General features: G+C 43.2%; 1 protein-coding gene across 1 annotated transcript in view; it reads right to left on the reverse strand.

Moving 5' to 3' along the window:
- Positions 1–16,631, reverse strand: part of ARSB (arylsulfatase B) — a 182,114-nt gene that overhangs the window by 54,880 nt on the left and 110,603 nt on the right.

The following is a 16,631-nucleotide window of genomic DNA, read 5'->3' on the forward strand; positions in this document are numbered from 1 at the left end:
GTCCACTCTCACCGCTATTATTCCACACAGTTTTGGAAGTCCTAGCCACGGCAATCAGAGAAGAAAACGAAATAAAAGTAATACAAATTGGAAAAGAAGAAGTAAAACTGTCACTGTTTGCAGATGACATGATACTATACATAGAGAATCCTAAAGATGCCACCAGAAAACTACTAGAGCTAATCAATGAATTTGGTAAAGTTGCAGGATACAAAATAAATGCACAGAAATCTCTTGCATTCCTATACACAAAAGATGAAAAATCTGAAAGAGAAATTAAGGAAACACTCCCATTTACCACTGCAAGAAAAAGAATAATATACCTAGGAATAAACCTACCTAGGGAGACAAAAGACCTGTATGCAGAAAACTATAAGACACTGATGAAAGAAATTCAAGGTGATACAAAGAGATGGAGAGATATACCAGGTTCTTGGATTGGAAAAATCAATGTTGTGAAAATGACTAAACTACACAAAGCAATCTACAGATTCAATGCAATCCCTATCAAATTACCAATGGCATTTTTTTACAGAACTAGAAAAAAAAACTTAACATTTGTATGGAGACACAAAAGACCCCAAATAGCCATAGCAGTCTTGAGGGAAAAAAATGGAGCTGGACGAATCAGACTCCCTGACTTCAGACTATATTACAAAGCTACAGTTATCGAGACAATACGGTACTGGCACAAAAACAGAAATATAGATCAATGGAACAGGATAGAAAGCCCAGAGATAAACCCATGCACATATGGTCACCTTATCTTTGATAAAGGAGGCAGGAATATACAGTGGAGAAAGGACAGCCTCTTCAATAAGTGGTGCTGGGAAAACTGGACAGGTAAATGAAAAATTATGAGATTAGAACACTCCCTAACACCATACACAAAAATAAGCTCAAAATGGATTAAAGACCTAAATGTAAGGCCAGACACTATCAAACTCTTAGAGGAAAACATAGGCAGAACACTCTATGACATAAATCACAGCAAGATCCTTTTTGACCCACCTCCTAGAGAAATGGAAATAAAAACAAAAATAAACAAATGGGACCTAATGAAACTTCAAAGCTTTTGCACAGCAAAGGAAACCATAAACAAGATGAAAAGACAACCCTCAGAATGGGAGAAAATATTTGCAAATGAAGCAACTGACAAAGGATTAATCTCCAAAATTTATAAGCAGCTCATGCAGCTCAATAACAAAAAACCAAACAACCCAATCCAAAAATGGGCAGAAGACCTAAATAGACATTTCTCCAAAGAAGATATACAGATTGCCAACAAACACATGAAAGAATGCTCAACATCATTAATCATTAGAGAAATGCAAATCAAAACTACAGTGGAAGAATCAATATTGTGAAAATGACTAAAGTACCCAAAGCAATCTAGAGATTCAGTGCAATCCCTATCAAATTACCAATGGCATTTTTTACAGAACTAGAACAAAAACTTAACATGTGTATGGAGATACAAAAGACCCCGAATAGGCATAGCAGTCTTGAGGGAAAAAAATGGAGCTGGAGGAATCAGACTCCCTGACTTCAGACTATACTACAAAGCTACAGTTATCAAGACAATATGGTACTGGCACAAAAACAGAAATATAGATCAATGGAACAGAATAGAAAACCCAGCGATAAACCCATGCACATATGGTCAACTAATCTATGACAAAGGAGGCAAGGATATACAGTGAAGAAAAGACAGCCTCTTCAATAAGTGGTGCTGGGAAAACTAGTCAGGTACATGTAAAAGAATGAAATTAGAACACTCCTTAACACCATACACAAAAATAAATTCAAAATGGATTAGAGACCTAAATGTAAGACTGGACACTATAAAATTCTTAGAGGAAAACATAGGAAGAACAGTCTTTGACATAAATTACAGCACGATCGTTTTTGATCCACCTCCTACAGTAATGGAAATAAAAACAAAAATAAACAAATGGGCCCTAATGAAACTTCAAAGCTTTTGCACAGCAAAGGAAACCATAAACAAGATGATGAGACAACCCTCAGAATGGGAGAAAATATTTGCAAATGAAGCAACTGACAAAGGATTCATCTCCAAAATTTATCAGCAGCTCATGCAGGTCAATAGCAAAAAAACAAACAACCCAATCCAAAAATGGGCAGAAGACCTAAATAGACATTTCTCCAAAGAAGATATACAGATTGCCAACAAACACATGAAAGAATGCTCAACATCACTAATCATGAGAGAAATGCAAATCAAAACTACAATGAGGTATCACCTCACACAAGTCAGAATGGCCATCATCAAAAAATCTACAAACACTAAATGCTGGAGAGGGTGTTGAGAAAAGGGAACCCTCTTGCACTGTTGGTGGGAACATAAATTGATACAGCCACTATGGAGAGCAGTATGGAGCTTCCTTAAAAAGCTAAAAATAGAACTACCATACGACCCAGCAATCCCACTACTGGGCATATACCCTGAGAAAAACCATAATTCAAAAAGAGTCATGGGGCTTCCCTGGTGGCGCAGTGGTTGAGAGTCCACCTGCCGATGCAGGGGACATGGGTTCGTGCCCCGGTCTGGGAAGATCCCACATGCTGTGGAGTGGCTGGGCCCGTGAGCCATGGCCACTGGGCCTGTGCGTCCGGAGCCTGTGCTCTGCAATGGGAGAGGCCACAACAGTGAGAGGCCCACGTAGCGCAAAAATAAATAAATAAATAAATAAAAAGAGTCACGTCCCACAATGTTCATTGCAGGTCTATTTACAACAGCCAGGACATGGAAGCAACCTAAATGTCCATTGACAGATGAATGAAGAAGATGTGGCACGTATATACAATGGAATACTAGTCAGCCATAAAAGGAAACGAAATTGAGTTATTTGTAGTGAGGTGATTGGACCTAGAATCTGTCATACAGAGCGAAGTAACTCAGAGAAGAACAAATACAGTATGCTAACACATACATATGGAATATAAAAAAAAACGGTCATGAAGAACCTAGGGGCAGGATGGGAATAAAGACGCAGACCTAGTAGAGAATGGACTTGAGGATGTGGGGAGGGGGAAGGGTAACCTGGGAGAAAGTGAGAGAGTGGTATGGACATATATACACTACTAAATGTAAAACCGATAGCTAGTGGGAAACAGCCACATAGCACAGGGAGATCAGCTGGGTGCTTTGTGACCGCCTAGAGGGGTGGGATAGAGAGGGTGGGAGGGAGATGCAAGAGGGAAGAGATATATGTATATATGTATAGCTGATTCACTTTGTTATAAAGCAGAAACTAACACACCATTGTAAAGCAATTATACTCCAATAAAGATGTTTAAAAAAATAAAATGATAATATTAAAAAAGGAAAAAAAATTAGGTAATGAAATAATATATCAGATGATCTGCATTCTGTAAGAATGTGTGCGTATGTGTATGTCAGTCTGTGAGTGAGGGTGTGGAGGGGAGAGAGAGAGAGAGAAGAGAAAAGCACACCAAACATTAATATTAACAATGTTTACTTTGGGGTGGCAGCATAGTGGAATTAGAGTGATTTTTACATTTATCCCTGAGCGTTTCTATATTTTTCAAAATATCTAAACAAATACCCTCCCATGTATTATTTGTGTAAAAAACAAACAGGGAGCTTCCCACTGCAAACAGGATCAAGGCTAATCTCCTTTGTCTAACACCCTATCCTTATTTATCTTTTGCATCTCTTCTTTCCTGCCTTCCCTTTGCCCCCAGAACAATTTTACTCACACACCCTTTTACTGACACACTTCTTCGTCCTGGGATTGATCTCCACCTCAGGAAATCTTACAACCATGTTCAGAGCGAGGCTCCCTTCCTTTCACAAACTAGCCTTGCACAGCAGCTCTCTATCAGACTCTAGGGCAATGATCTGGCAGTTAATCAAGCAGAACTGGTAACATCTCTACCACGGTTGACTTCAACTGTATTTGATTCTCTTTTAACTTTTTGTATGTTTTTGTTCTTCTCTTCAACTTGATTATAAGCACTCTTTGTATTTTTCATCAAGTCTAGTGCAACAGAGTAGTTATCTGTGGTAGACAAAATAATGGTCCCCCAAAGGTATCACCTGTAAGCAAGTGACCTGAACCTGTGAGTATGTGAGGTTAGATGGCAAAGGGGAATTCATACTGCAGATGGAGTTAAGGTTGCTAATCAGGTGACCTTAAAATAGGGAGAGTATCCTGGATTATCCAGCTGGGACTAATGTAAGCACAAGAGTTCTTAAGTGGAAGAGATGGATGGAAGAGGTCAGAGGAGGAGATGTGCTGACGGAAGCAAGGCTGGAGTGATGTGCTCTGAGAAGGGCTCAACTCTTCACTGCTGGTTTTGAAGATGATGGAAGGAGGAGGCCACGTGCCCAGCAAGGCAGGCAGCCTCTTGAGGCTGGAAAAGACAAGGAAATGGACTGTCCCTTAGAGCCTCCGGAAAGGAATGCTGCCCTGCTGACACCCTGGATTTCTGTCCAGTGAGATCCATATATATATATATATATATATATATATAAAATTTTTTTTTTTTTTTTTTTTTTTTTTTTTTGGGACGGGGGCCTCTCCCTGTTGTGGCCTCTCCCGTTGCGGAGCACAGGCTCCGGACGCGCAGGCTCAGCAGCCATGGCTCATGGGCCTAGTTGCTCCGCAGTATGTGGGATCTTCCCGGACCGGGGCACGAACCCGTGTCCCCTGCATCGGCAGGCGGACTCTCAACCACTGCACCACCAGGGACACCCCTGAGATCCATATTTTAACCTAGATAAATTTCTTTTGGTTTCAGTCGTTCAGTTTATGGTGATTTGGTCCAGCACTGATAGAAAATTAATACAATGTTAACTATTATTTTCTTTCATTCACATTCAAATCAAGAAAGATAAAACCAAAGTTGTTGAAATAATAAATTTAAAACTATACATTCTGAGGAAGTCTACCTTAATCACCCCAAATGCCTCTCATTATTTCTTCATTTCTCCTTATGCCTATGTGTTTGATGTATTATCGCTTATCATTTGTTGCTACTTTATTTTATAATTGTGTTAATACCGTTTCATGCGCATATATATTTTTCCTCTGATTCAAAAGGCTCTTCAGAGCATGGACCATGTATTTATTCTCTAGGTATTTGCTGCCAGTGATAGCAGATTTTATTCTATAAATGCCTGATAACTAACATGTTACATTATGGGTTACTTAAGGCAGACCATGTCCTCAGCTTTCTGTAACATACTTCTCAGAAATGTTTTAAAAAGTTTAACTTCAGCCTTATACATAAGCACCCTAAAGCCCATAAAAAATCTGACCAGATTAGTCAACATTTAGAAAGTGGACTTAATACACTTCAATTCCACTGGATTTGTCCCATAAAATTTAGTGAGGTTTTATGTTTTTCCAGAATTTTACCGTTGACAATTTCAAGAACGGTATATATCTTTACCTTACAGGCTGTAAGACTGGGGAATTGAGGTAGGAAGATGTCTGGTCTAGACTGGGAGAGAAAGGAGACAGTCTGGACATGCCCAAATCTTGAAGAGACCTGGGTACAAAGAAGGCTCCAGTGTGGAGGGTGGAGTGGGCACAGGGGCTGGACCTGAAAGGGACTATTTGGATGGTAGTCTATTTCTGTGTTGAGTATCAAAATCAGCATAGACCTTCTAATAAGCTAGAATTGTCAGGCTACTCTTGGAAGCCATTGCTAAAATTTCTAAGCTCTACCAGAATTAAAGAAAAGTAACCAAATAAATAAGCGGTCAGTTGGAAATGAGAGGATTTGGCATCATCGTAACCCTGGGGGAAGAAATAACAGCTGATGTGTAAATGGGGTTTTGGGCGAGTAACCACGTGGCCAGATGCCCTCCTCCCAGAGGTAGGCCCAGCCCAAGCCCTTCAAATCAGTTTCTGTTATCTGGCCCTGAGAAGCCTTAAAAAAGATGCTTACCCTGATTTCTCCAAGCATAAAATTGGGGCAGTGGGATTTGCCATTTCTGTGTAGTCTAGGCCTGTGGTGAGGATTAATTAGTGTTTTCAGAGTGCTGTGGGTTTGGTTTGGTTTATTTATTTTCTCAGGACGAAAGCCAGTACGCCAGCACCAAGTGTTAACAGCGAAGGTTTGATGTATGTTACTTGAGATGCACTGTGTGAAGTGGGGCGGATGGGAAACGAAGCTTGTGGGACTGCCTTCGGCATCAAAAAGGCCACATTTCCAAACCCATTTAGTACTCCCCAAAGTGAAGGAGGCAGAATAAAAGCCTTTGAAAATTAAAAAGGAGAAAAGTTATCTGTGTTTAGGCTCTGGGATTGAGGGTATGTACCAACCCAGACCAAGGAAAATTTGACGAGCTGCTACAGAAAAATATTGGCAGCTAGAGAAGATACAAAATTCTGCTAACTTTGTGACAAGCTGTAAAATGAGCTCCTATATTTGACAGAGAGAAAGAATGGAACTCAGGCAGTCAGGGTGTCAGGGCTAATAGCTGAGGACAAATGCTGTCACATGCTAGCTTCTCTGACCCAGGACAGGTGGGCATAGGGACCAAGAACTCTGGTATGGCCCCTACCTCCACTCACTAAGAACCCAGCAACCTTCTAGATATTACAATCTCATAAGAACCCTCTACGCTAGTTTTTAGAAATAAATCTTTATGGCTTTATTCCCGATTATGGAAGTAATGCGTGCTCATTACTAAAAAATAAAACTGCAGAAATACATAACATAAAAAGTGCAGACACTGCACCTCCAATCCAGCAGCCAGGATATATAGGCTGTTAGTTATTGTTTGGACATATTTACAGGTGATAGCTATAACTGTCTCCAATTTATAGGTGATGAAACAGATAACTCAAAGAACTTATCCACTGGCTCACAGGAAATAAGTCAAAGCTGGAATTCAAATTCAGGTCTTTCTGACACCCCGGAACTCTGTATGTTCCATTAGGCTACACTACCCTATCCCCACACCCTGCTCCCTCATCCCACTACCATCCTCAAAAGTAATTAGTACAAGGCACCAACCGGGTTTCCATAACTAGCTTTACAAAGAGAAGCTGCCATCATCCACGGCGTCAGGTTACATGTGAAATAGCAAAGGTTAGTGCCACAAGGAGATCTGTTTTCCCAGCCTCGTTTAAATGTATAATCCTCCATCAACATGCTGTTATTTCAGTGAGATGATTATACTTTTCCATCAAAACCAGTATAGAACAGAAAGCAAAGAGACCCCTGAAGTCAGTAGATCATCTTATATGTGAGGCCTGGACCTGGAGAGCCCCGAGTTCCAGGTCTGTTATCTCTTAGTTGTTTGTGGCCTGGTGCCTCAGGTTCTCCATCTGGATTGTAAAGCGGGTGGATGAACTGACTGCCAACGTGCCTTCTAGCGGCTGGAATGACGGGCAATCTCACTGACGGCTGGTGGGCCTCATGTATCCCATCTAACTTCTAAAATTCTGCTCAACATCTCATTTCAGGCTGAAAGACAGAAAGTTGTCCTGTGTTGCGACTTCTCAAATATGCCCAGAAAGAAATGAACATGCTTTGAAAATAATGTATAAGGTTATTGTTCTTTTTTTTTTTTTTTTTTTTTTTCGGTACGCAGGCCTCTCACTGCTGTGGCCTCTCCCGTTGCAGAGCACAGGCTCCAGATGCGCAGGCTCAGCAGCCATGGCTCACGGGCCCAGCCGCTCCGCGGTATGCAGGATCCTCCCGGACCGGGGCACAAACCCGTGTCCCCTGCATCGGCAGGCGGACTCTCAACCACTGAGCCACCAGGGAAGCCCTTGCTAGAGTTATTCTAATTAAATGAGTGGATGATAACGAATTTAAATGACTAGTTTATTAGCACTCATTCTTTCAGTATGTCTAAATCTCCTATACATAAGGCATCGAGAGAGCTATACTGATGAAACCTTGCCCTCCATGAATATAAATAACTACAGTATGAAGAAGCAAGAGTTCAGTGTCTCAGGATGCTCCGGAGAAACTCAAGGGACTCTAGTTTGGAGGGATCAGGCAGGGCTTCATGGAGCAGTAGGGATGTGACCTGGGCCCCCGAGAAGGGTCAGGGAAGCAAAGGAAGATGGCGGAGGGCATTGCAATGGTGCTGAGGGGTTGCTTCGGCGGAAAGACAGAGGTTGTAAGAGGCAGGCTAAGGAGTCTGCCTGTGGCTGTAGGCAGTTGGCAACCACTGACAGCCATCAAGCAGGGAAGTGAGGGGCTGTGTCTGGGTTCTCTTCCAACAAAACCTAAAGCCTACATGATTTCCAGTACGTACAACTGTACCCAGCACGTCGTGGGTAGGCAGTATCTCCTGAATGAATCATCTCAGAAATGACAACCTAATGTCAGGGAATGGATTTGAATTTGCTCTTAAGAGGAAACATGGAGCAGCGCCAAGCATGCAAACCTGGACGACTCTTGGATCTCGAGTATGGATCTGGCAATTTCAGCACAGAAAATGCATGCGTGAGAGAGGGGAGGGAGAGAAGACTGTTCTTTCACCCTGTAATCACGAGCAGAAATAACATCCCATTATAACCTTTAAAGAGAAGAGGCCCTTTCAATGAAATAGTAACAATGCTGTACAGAATCACTTTGAAGACTTGGCCTTTGGTGTGGAAAATGCTAACATCTGTCAGGGCCCTTCATCTCTAATCAAGCTTCTGCCAGCAGAGTCTAAGTGCCTTCTATGTGTGCACGTGTGTAGGGTATCTATGTACACGTTACACAATTGGACAGACGTGAGAATTCTGACGATTCACAGAATGCCACGTCTGACTTCCAAGGTGAGTTGCGCTCACAGGTGGAGGTGGTAGCATCTTTACCTCAGAACAGCCCAGGTCAAGCCTGGGGCCTGTAGGATGAGTATATGTATTTTCTCTAAGGCAAACTAATGCCTTTGAAATCATTTCTCCTCCTGGTTTGAGGTAGGCTGACTAGAACCAGGAGCTTGGAGCTGGAGTGCCTCAGAACCAGGGTGAGCAGAATTCACACCTGTAGGACCTCGGAGCCTAATCTGGGATCACAGCTGCTCCCCGCCGCGTTGGATGTTTTCAGGCTTTCCCATTACATCAGCTTAAAGGGTACCGTCCCCTTCCCTCAGGCTCCCGCCCAGGTTTCCTCCACAGCCCACTCTGTACTGCTGAAGAAAGACACTGAGTCAGGTCAGCCTGCTAGAAAGAAACACTTTAAAGAAATGCGGGGGCGGGGGAGCATCCACAGGGGGAGAATAAATCTTAGGATCTTAGAAAGGAAGGAGGGAAGAAAAAGATACTTTGTGAGAACATGTCCATGCAAGGTCACCTGAGAACAAAGCCTCCGAAGATGAATAAAAAGTTTCCTCAAGGCACACAGGAAAGCAATTACAGCCCACATGTGTGACACTGGCCATGGGGGCCGGGGGCGGGGGAGATAAAAGTAGAGCCAGATTTGGGGGCACTGAGAGAGCCCGTGACCAATGCAACAATGAAAGGGAGCCTTCCAGGAAGGCAGGGATGGGAACAGAGCACAAAGAACAGAACAGGAAGAAGCAGCAGCGCCCTCAACTCAGAGGGGAAGTCAGGCTGAGCTGAGACTGGGGCAGGGGCTTTGTCAATGTGTATGTGTCCATCAAGAAGGTCTCGGGGAAAGGAATGAAGAGGGCAGGGAAAATGCCACAGCATCTGATATTTTCAATTAGGGGAAGGGTGAGGGTGGGCATTTATATGCTGAATAAATCGTTTCAAATATCTGTATGTGATAATGTTAATTAAAATAAAAAGTAGCTTGTGAGTGTTATTTATTTTTTTTAGGCACAAAAGGTAGGACGGGAGCTCAGGGTTTAAGAGGAGAGTGTGAATTGCCATCTGGAGGCACTTTTAGGTTCAAGTCTAAGAGACAATAAAACAGAGACTTTAACCTGTTGATCTGTTCATCATTAACAAATATTTATTGAGAACTTCGTATGATGGTAGGCCTTGTGCTATGCTCTGGGAATGTGGCAGTAAATGAAAAGGGTACACATCCTGTCTTCATGGAGTTTCTATGCTTTTTTGGATTTTACATTTTACTGTTAATATTTAAAATTGTGGTAAAATATACATAACATGAAATTTACCATCTTAACCACCATAGTTCAGTGGCATTAAGTGCATTCACATTGTTGTGCTACTATCACCACCATCTGTCTCCAGAACTCTTTTCATCTTGTAAAACTGAAACTCTATACCCACTAAAAAGCAGCAACTCCCATTCCCCTCTCCACCTAATCCCCAGAAACCACCGTAGAGTTATTCTAATTAAATGAGTGGATGATAACGAATTTAAATGACTAGTTTATTAGCACTCATTCTTTCAGTATGTCTAAATCTCCTATACATAAGGCATCGAGAGAGCTATACTGATGAAACCTTGCCCTCCATGAATATAAATAACTACAGTATGAAGAAGCAAGAGTTCAGTGTCTCAGGATGCTCCGGAGAAACTCAAGGGACTCTAGTTTGGAGGGATCAGGCAGGGCTTCATGGAGCAGTAGGGATGTGACCTGGGCCCCCGAGAAGGGTCAGGGAAGCAAAGGAAGATGGCGGAGGGCATTGCAATGGTGCTGAGGGGTTGCTTCGGCGGAAAGACAGAGGTTGTAAGAGGCAGGCTAAGGAGTCTGCCTGTGGCTGTAGGCAGTTGGCAACCACTGACAGCCATCAAGCAGGGAAGTGAGGGGCTGTGTCTGGGTTCTCTTCCAACAAAACCTAAAGCCTACATGATTTCCAGTACGTACAACTGTACCCAGCACGTCGTGGGTAGGCAGTATCTCCTGAATGAATCATCTCAGAAATGACAACCTAATGTCAGGGAATGGATTTGAATTTGCTCTTAAGAGGAAACATGGAGCAGCGCCAAGCATGCAAACCTGGACGACTCTTGGATCTCGAGTATGGATCTGGCAATTTCAGCACAGAAAATGCATGCGTGAGAGAGGGGAGGGAGAGAAGACTGTTCTTTCACCCTGTAATCACGAGCAGAAATAACATCCCATTATAACCTTTAAAGAGAAGAGGCCCTTTCAATGAAATAGTAACAATGCTGTACAGAATCACTTTGAAGACTTGGCCTTTGGTGTGGAAAATGCTAACATCTGTCAGGGCCCTTCATCTCTAATCAAGCTTCTGCCAGCAGAGTCTAAGTGCCTTCTATGTGTGCACGTGTGTAGGGTATCTATGTACACGTTACACAATTGGACAGACGTGAGAATTCTGACGATTCACAGAATGCCACGTCTGACTTCCAAGGTGAGTTGCGCTCACAGGTGGAGGTGGTAGCATCTTTACCTCAGAACAGCCCAGGTCAAGCCTGGGGCCTGTAGGATGAGTATATGTATTTTCTCTAAGGCAAACTAATGCCTTTGAAATCATTTCTCCTCCTGGTTTGAGGTAGGCTGACTAGAACCAGGAGCTTGGAGCTGGAGTGCCTCAGAACCAGGGTGAGCAGAATTCACACCTGTAGGACCTCGGAGCCTAATCTGGGATCACAGCTGCTCCCCGCCGCGTTGGATGTTTTCAGGCTTTCCCATTACATCAGCTTAAAGGGTACCGTCCCCTTCCCTCAGGCTCCCGCCCAGGTTTCCTCCACAGCCCACTCTGTACTGCTGAAGAAAGACACTGAGTCAGGTCAGCCTGCTAGAAAGAAACACTTTAAAGAAATGCGGGGGCGGGGGAGCATCCACAGGGGGAGAATAAATCTTAGGATCTTAGAAAGGAAGGAGGGAAGAAAAAGATACTTTGTGAGAACATGTCCATGCAAGGTCACCTGAGAACAAAGCCTCCGAAGATGAATAAAAAGTTTCCTCAAGGCACACAGGAAAGCAATTACAGCCCACATGTGTGACACTGGCCATGGGGGCCGGGGGCGGGGGAGATAAAAGTAGAGCCAGATTTGGGGGCACTGAGAGAGCCCGTGACCAATGCAACAATGAAAGGGAGCCTTCCAGGAAGGCAGGGATGGGAACAGAGCACAAAGAACAGAACAGGAAGAAGCAGCAGCGCCCTCAACTCAGAGGGGAAGTCAGGCTGAGCTGAGACTGGGGCAGGGGCTTTGTCAATGTGTATGTGTCCATCAAGAAGGTCTCGGGGAAAGGAATGAAGAGGGCAGGGAAAATGCCACAGCATCTGATATTTTCAATTAGGGGAAGGGTGAGGGTGGGCATTTATATGCTGAATAAATCGTTTCAAATATCTGTATGTGATAATGTTAATTAAAATAAAAAGTAGCTTGTGAGTGTTATTTATTTTTTTTAGGCACAAAAGGTAGGACGGGAGCTCAGGGTTTAAGAGGAGAGTGTGAATTGCCATCTGGAGGCACTTTTAGGTTCAAGTCTAAGAGACAATAAAACAGAGACTTTAACCTGTTGATCTGTTCATCATTAACAAATATTTATTGAGAACTTCGTATGATGGTAGGCCTTGTGCTATGCTCTGGGAATGTGGCAGTAAATGAAAAGGGTACACATCCTGTCTTCATGGAGTTTCTATGCTTTTTTGGATTTTACATTTTACTGTTAATATTTAAAATTGTGGTAAAATATACATAACATGAAATTTACCATCTTAACCACCATAGTTCAGTGGCATTAAGTGCATTCACATTGTTGTGCTACTATCACCACCATCTGTCTCCAGAACTCTTTTCATCTTGTAAAACTGAAACTCTATACCCACTAAAAAGCAGCAACTCCCATTCCCCTCTCCACCTAATCCCCAGAAACCACCGTGCTACTTTTTGTCTCTGAATTTGCCTATTCTCCGTACCTCCTGTAAGTGGAATCATACAGTATTTGTCTTTTTGTGACTGGCTTATTTCATTTACCATACTGTCCTCAAGTTTTAACCATGTTGCAGCATATGTTATAATTTCCTTTCTTTTTAAGGCTGAATAATAATGTTCCATTGTATGTATGTCACACATTTTGTTTATCCATTCCTCTGTCAATGGACATTTGGGTGGCTTCCACCTTTTGGCTATTGTGAAGAGCGCTGTTCAAGTCCCTGGTTTCAGTTCTTTGGGGGTATATATCCAGGTATGGAATTGTTGGATCATACGGTAGTCCTGTTTTTAATTTTTTGAGGAATTGTTTTACTGTTTCCATAGCAGCTATACCATTTTACATTCCCACTAGCAATGCACAAGGGTTCCACTTTCTCCACATCTTCATCAATAGTTGTTATTTTCCTTCCTCCATTCCTTCCTTTCTGCCTGTAGCCATTCCAATGGGTAGGATCTATGGTTCTTCGAGACATCTTTATGCTTTATTGTAGAATCTCCTGGTCTACGGGAGATCCTATGATTTCTGGGGTGTGTTTGTGTATGTGTGCGTGTGTGTACACTAGTCTTTTTTGGAAATATTTTTACTATTAGTACCCAAGCCACAACCTACCAAGAGTATGTGGCCATGAAAAAACCCTAACTCCACAAATAGGAAGGGCCTCTGCGGGTGCCCTCTACTCTTAGAATAAGAGGGAGATGGTATAGATGTTAAAACCCAAGAGGCCAGATTTTGAGGGATCTGGTCCTACTTGGAAGGGAGGGCTTCCCTGGGAAAAGTCTTACATCGATTCCTCTAATTCATGACAGGAGGAGACATTGGTCCACCACTGCCAACAAGACCCGCTAAAGGAGACAGTGCAGGTGAAAAACTGGAATGATGCAGTGATGTTTTAGAATGGGGATCAGAAAGGTGGGCAGGATATAGTAACAGCAAAATCATATAATATTCACATTACTCTAGTGCTTATAATGTTTCTAACATTATCACGTGTATTCATCTATTTACAGACATGTCTTTGGCTACAGCACTGCTTATTAACACGTGCACCTTTTCCAGCAGGGTGAAAAAGGAGGAAGTGAGGAAGCAGCTTGCTTCCTTGAGGTCCTGTGTATACAGAAACCCATAGAATGCTGAAGCTAGAAGGGACCTTAGAGGTCACTTAATTCAGTCTTCACCTCACAGATGAGGAAGTGACGAAGTGGCTTTGGGGAAGGTGGAGGTGGAATATTACTCTCTTCTCCCATAAGTAAGTACACATCATCTGGGAAGTGCTGGAGTTAGAAACCAAAGAACTGTTTCTGTAATAACACAGACTCAATTGTCAATCCTTCATTGATACCCTAGATTGGCTGCTTTCTGATTTTATTCCACAACAGCCTCTAGAATATGTTTTATGGTCATAAAACATATTCTGTGAATATAACATGCAGACTTGGCTGTCCTATAAATACATATTTTCTTATAGCTGGATTTAATTTTTCCCTCACAAACTAACTGCCCAGAAAAGGAACTGGGCTTGTATCACCATCCTCTGGAGGTGCAGGACCCCAAAGATAACTCCCCTTTTTCCTAATTCTGCCACACAGTGGTGTGAAATGGATATAAAAACCGGGCAGAAAAGGCCCCCGGTATTGCCCACGCATAAGGAGGAGGCGGCGGCACCTTGCCACCCACAGGTACACACAGTAGGGGGCACCCTGTTTTTGGGAACCAACAGTGAATGTGGCTCTTTGTCAATGGCAGGGCCTGACAATGTCCCTCATTACATTCAGGGTTAGAGCAAGAGTCCCCAGGCTGGCAGGGAAGGCCAACAGGAAGGCCTGGAGTGGACTCTCAGGAGCGGGGAAGGAGCAGCAGGCAGCCAGAAAGTGTCTCTGAATTTGTGACAGCAGCAAAGGGTCTCAGTAAGTCCAGCAATTAATATATGGGAAACTAAGTGGAAGAAAAGTGAAGGGACTCGCTCAAGACCTTACAATCCATGAGGGGCAAGGCTAAGACAGTTCTCTCTTCTGATTTCCATGCCCCAATTCTTACACTGGTGAAAATTTCTGCCTGTGCTATTACTTTGCGAGAGGCACTTGAGGGGACGCAAAAATCACAGCAGGTTATGCTAAGAAGCCCACGGCAAGCGGCACTATGGTCGGGTCACATGGGCGTATAGTTCTCAAGCTCCCATTTCTGATGCCATGACAAAATGCAGCTTAGTGAGTGAAGGGGGCTTAAGGCTTTTCACTTGTAGATGGAACTTAGTGGATGAGGACAGCTTAACACCACTGTAATGTGGGCAGCATATTCAGCACATCCCTGGAGGTTATGCTGGGCTTTGCAGTGCATTAAATTACTCAGAAGCTGTAAAAACCGTTCCTGCCTCCCTTCTGGCCACCCTGAGGGATTCTGATATGACTGGCTCCTGGTTAGCAATCACTTCTGCAGTGAGCCGGTTACAGACTGGAATGTATCATATCCCTAGGTGTGCTGGGGCAGAGAAAAGTTTAAACGATTGACGTAGCTCCACAGTAACTAATCACAGGTCTGTGATCCTCTCACACAGCTGGTCAAATCATTTCCGAGCACTTTCTAGAACAATTCTTCTAGACCAATAGACATGCAATGCAAATTACACATGTGATTTTAAATTTTCTATTAAGCACATTAAAAAAGGAAAAGGAAACAGATGAAATTGCGATCAGTATCTTTAAACTCAACATATCCAAAGTACTGCCACTTCAACAAGTAATAAATGTATATATATTTTATATTTTTCATACTCAGTCTTCAAAATCGGATGTGCGCATACTCACAGCACATCTTGATCCACAATTAGCCATATTTCAAGTGCTCAGTAGTCACACAGGGCTCGTGGCTACCATATCGGACATATTACTACCCTTGCCTCTCTCACTGACGTCTGTTTACTCCAATAAAAATAGAAATTTCTCCATCCTGTAGCCATTCCTACCTATCTCAGGGCACCTTCCTTTCCAGGTCTAGTGATTCTAGGTGGTCTTTATTCCATTTCAACTCTCCCCCAACTGTCCATTCAGTCCTTAAGTAATCATCACTGAGTACCTACCAAGTGCCGGGTGTTTGTGTTAACTTATGAGGATGTAAAGATAAATATAACATAGACCCTGATATCCGGAGCTCTCGGCTTAGTGGGAAATACGGGCACACACAGGAGAATCTGCTGAACACTATACAGAGATACATACGAGCGGGTGCACAGAGGAAGGAGTACGGCTTCTTCCAGGGCTTCTGGAAAGCATTCACAGAGGTGGGACATTTGCGCTGGGTTTTAAGGGATGAGGAAAAATTGTGGAGAGGCAGGGAAAGGTGTTTCAGGCATAGGAAAAAGTATGTTCAAGACATAAGTATGACGATCTGCATGCTTGGAAATGGCAAGTGGCTAGTAGGGCAAGAAGACGGCAAGGAGGGCCTGGAGTGAGGTTGGCAAGGTGAGCTGGACCTCAGATGCCCGAAGACACACTCAGAATTACTGGGGGTCATTCTCCAGAAGGGGGAATCTTAAGGCAGGTTGTAACACAGATTGGAGAGGATAAAAGAGTAAGGAGAGCCTGAATGATGGGGTAGCAGTATGTCTAAAAGGAGAAGATGTGAGCACTCAAGTGAATGAAGGGAGTATAAGAGCACTGTTTTCTGCAGACAGTCTCACGATGAGGCCTTATGATGGAACCTGGGCAAAGGGCCTAATAGTTAAGGTTTTCCAGGCCCAAACTCATGACGTAGGGGCATCAGGGCCACTAGCATGGTATTTATACAGGACTATTACAACCTGTGGGGATGTGAAAGCACCACATGGCCTCTTTCCCTGCAGTGG

Source organism: Lipotes vexillifer, unplaced genomic scaffold (genome assembly GCF_000442215.2).
Source record: "Lipotes vexillifer unplaced genomic scaffold, Lipotes_vexillifer_v1.1 scaffold83, whole genome shotgun sequence".
Classification (NCBI taxonomy): domain Eukaryota; kingdom Metazoa; phylum Chordata; class Mammalia; order Artiodactyla; family Lipotidae; genus Lipotes; species Lipotes vexillifer.